Genomic DNA, 4258 nt, shown 5'->3' with positions numbered 1-4258 from the left:
TAGGTCCTACATGTCTCACATACAGAAATTGTGGGGCCCCCTGACAAAAAATTAGACTGGGCCCCCCACACAGCTGCTGTTACAATTTTTTGAATCTATTTAACCCGTAAAAAGCGTAAATTTTAAAGGCTTTTATCTGCTTTGTTTTCTTTGGTTCAATGCTGATAATTAGCACAATATTTACTGCTCATGAATTTAACATCCAACAATCGACATCCAGTATGCAAGTAGGTTGCTTAATTTTTTTCTATTAGTTTTATATTACTGAATTGTCTCTCCCCATGAGCAACAGTCAAAAGCAACGTGCAACGACACATAAAGCAATCTAGACTTCTCAAAAATGCTATGTAGTTGCATTTTATTCAAGCTGCAGTACATAACTTCAATAAAAAATATGTTTTTTTCCATATTTGTTAAAGCTGTCATGATGTCATAGTAGTTTGTTATGAGACAGATAATCTGTGAAAACAATCAATCTCCTTCCTGAATTACAATTACTTGTTAAAGTAATGCACTCTTCTAACCAAAAGAACCAATCAGAAACAGTAGGACGCTCTTACCACTGCCATTAGCCTCATTCACTCACTGCTAAATGTACTAATGGTGGATAAACGACTTATCATTAAAAGAAACTGTTTATCTGCCATCATTGGTAGCTATGCTAACTAAACTGAGCATTCACAGGTTGAATCTGCACAGCTCTGTGCTATGCTAGCTGCAGTACGGCACAAATCAAGGGGGAGGAAGGATGAGCAGCACCACATGAGATTGTGATTGACAGCACTAAAACTCTCCTGCCACTGACTGGTTGTTTCCAACACTGCAGAGGAAATAGATTTTTAACAGATTACCTCTCATACCACACTGTCACAAAATAATGACAGTTTTAAAAAATATGTGCATATTTATAAACAGAGTAAAAGACAAAAAAAAAGATATATTTAAATAAAACAACATATTGGACAATATACTGATTGTTGATAGTTTTTGTGTTGCCACTTTTAACTGACTTGGTAAAAATGTTTGCATGCTCAACAAAGAATCTGTTTCGCCAGCTGGGGAAGTTTGTTAAAAATATTCACTCGCCAATTAAAATCTTTGAATTCAGCTGCTCCAGTCACTCCAGTTGATAAATCGACATAAAAGCTAGGAACTAGACATGCACAATACCTTTAGAAACATTTATGAAACAAAAGGTTGATCTTGGAAATTTGGAGGAATTCCAGTGTGATAACATGATTGGATGCCACTGATCATGAAATTTCCTCACTGCTAAATATTCCAGTTAGCTGTTAGTGGTTTTATAACAAAGTGGAAGTTATTGTCAGAAATCCAGACAAAAATTCAACTCAACTGTTGAAAGGTGGGCCATCATCATTTTAACTCAAATTCATGACTGATAGCAGCCGAGTATTTACTCATCTGCTATCAGGTCGTATAGTATTCTTATAGTATCTTTTACAGGTCACCAGATTCACTAGGAGATTATTGAAAAGTAAACCTCAGGAGCTTTGTGTTGCAAAGATCGTATCAGGTAGAAACAAAGATATAAAGTCCAATAACCTGACAATCAATGCACTGAATGATTGACCTCGTGTGAAGATAAGATCTGATCTATTTTTATCAGTTTTTGTTTATACAGTAGAGAGTAAGAGAGTCGAAGCCACTCAGGAGAGGCTGATTAGTTTTACTGCGTTACGCTTCACTCAAAGGCCCTGATTCGAGAATCATTTGAATCATTCAGAAAAAAAGACTCCAAATTACAGCCCAACCCAATGTAGCAAATACCTGGAGCAAAACATTCTGTGCTGCAGCCTGTTGGAGCTAACCGTTGCTAGGTAGCAGCTACTAAATCATGCTACTCTGTGCAATTTACCCAGAAAACAAATTATGTATGAAACAAGTTTCCAGTTATTAGGAAACAATTAGTGGCCGCTATGCTTGCAGTTACTTGAAGCTAACCTCAATCACTGGAAACATCTAATCTTTATGTTAACACAGGGGTCGGACACCCAAAATGTTGAAAGAGCCATACTGGACCAAAAAAACAAAAAAACAAATTTGTCTGGAGCCGCAAAAAATTGAAAGCCTTATATAAGGCTTATAATGAAAGTAAAACAGGCTTTAAGTGTTTATATTAGTTTGTTATCAAAATGACTAAGTGTTTATAATTAACATTCATGATTAAATGTTTATTTTCCCTGCTGTACGTGCTGGATGGAATGACGGACCACGTGACTTCTCTGTGGTACAATGGTGCTTTAAAGGGCCCGGCACAGAACGGCATGTTTCCACCCGTACTGCAACCCTGTTGTGTTTGCACTTAGGGCAGCATCGAAGCTGTACCTGACGTCATTATTTTTGAAACTGAACAATGGTTTCGATGTAGCGGCCAAAGCCATTTCCTCAGAGATGCGGTGGAAAACTTTCTCATTCCTCTTTGACCGATCTAGTTCATTCTGTACTCGTTCATCAGGAAGTAAGCAGAGGAAAAAAAAAAACCTCATCATGGGACCAGTAACAGCAGAATATTGGGAGGAATTCATCGCAAATTAAAGATAATAAAAATATTAATTAAAAAGAGCACTCTTTACAAAATACAGTAAGAACAGTTTAGTGAGAGCCAGCTAGAACCGATCAACATCTGACTGCAAAACAACCAAAGGCTGACTCTAGACCAATCAGCTGCTGAATTCAAAGCAGCCCAGCTTGGCCGGCCTGATTGGAACCACAGCTCTTGTGGTTCCAATCGGGCCGGGTGGAACCGGGTTGGAAGTTCTAATGCAAAAACGGTCGACCCCACTTTGAACCCGTGCCGTGCCGGACCCTGTAGTGCGAAAAGGGCTAAATTACCTTCCGTTACAATATTTATATTGTGTTTTGTTGCATTGATGAAATTAAAGAAATGCAATAAAGACATCAAATCAAAGACTTCATAACTCGGAGAATCTGCTCCCAAATGCAGTTTGCTTGTAATCACCACAAAGTGTATGATCGAGAAAAAAACAACACGGAACATGTTTAACGTGCCCCTTTTCTAACAACAAACGAAGTGCAAAAAAACACAACCTGCAGTTATAAAAATAAACCATTAGCCTTTTGAAAAGGTAAAGTATATACAATTAAACTAATACAGTTTAAGTTTGATTTCTGTGTAAATGCCAAGCAAGTCATTGCAATGGCAAAACATAGCAGCATCCTCTTCTCTTTTGACACGCAACGATCCTCGGACCTGAGCAACAAAACACAATAATATTGCAAGGTGTCATTCTAATACTGACAACAAAATCACTAATCAATTTATAAAAACAACCACTTTGTTACTAAACGTGCCAATGGCAGGATTGTGTTCTTACGCGTTTCATGTGACTTTTGTTTACGGATATCACTGGACAGCTTCTCAAAATCGGGCATGTAAGATGTAACCAGGGGTGAAAGTAGTTTTAAATTCTTGGGGGTACTAGCTATTGAATTGCTACAAAGTAAAGCTGTATTTCCCTGAGGCCAGTGGCTGCAATGTTGACACTGCGAGATGCCATGAGACCAGTGCCGGCCCAAGCCTTCATGGGGCCCTAAGCGAAGTTTGGTTTTGGGCCCTCTAGGTTTGCTAATATTGTGGACTGGTTGCTATCAACAGTCAGATTATCAGCTCATTCAAAAATCGATCAAACTTATTGCATTTCTGACAGTGATGTTTACATTATATTCTATAACAACGTATAATATAGGATACATGTGTTGGCCCATTTATCTGCGCTTTGGGGATAAATGGGCCTAACTTTGGGGGATGGGTGATCGGTCGATACTTGCATATGAAGCTGATCTAATCCACCTCAGCAAAGGTTTAAAGATCAACCTCTGTCCTCTTCTGCTCCTCAGTGAGAAGTTTGACTGACAGACCGGTCCACCAGGTCATGTCTGCATGTTTGGAGTTAACGATATTCACTCCATTGTTGCCAACTCAGTGACTTTCTTGCTACATTTAGCAACTTTTCAGACAAAGAAAAAAATTGGTATCGACAAAAATCAAATTTTGACAGGTAAGGTTTTTTAAAGATCGGTAATCGGTGATCGGTCAGAAAACTGAAATTGGTGCAGCCCTACACACCTATGTGTGTATGTCATGACATTGTTTGATAAAATTAATTTCTGTTAGGTGTAATAGTTAAAAAAATATTTATACCAGGAGAGTCTTTCTCACCTGAGAATGTGGACCGGTACTGGGCTAATTCTGAGCCTTCAAACTATTTTAATTGGA

The sequence above is a fragment of the Poecilia formosa genome, unplaced genomic scaffold, assembly GCF_000485575.1.
Source record: "Poecilia formosa unplaced genomic scaffold, Poecilia_formosa-5.1.2 Scaffold199, whole genome shotgun sequence".
Lineage (NCBI taxonomy): Eukaryota > Metazoa > Chordata > Actinopteri > Cyprinodontiformes > Poeciliidae > Poecilia > Poecilia formosa.
This window is presented reverse-complemented; position numbering follows the sequence as displayed.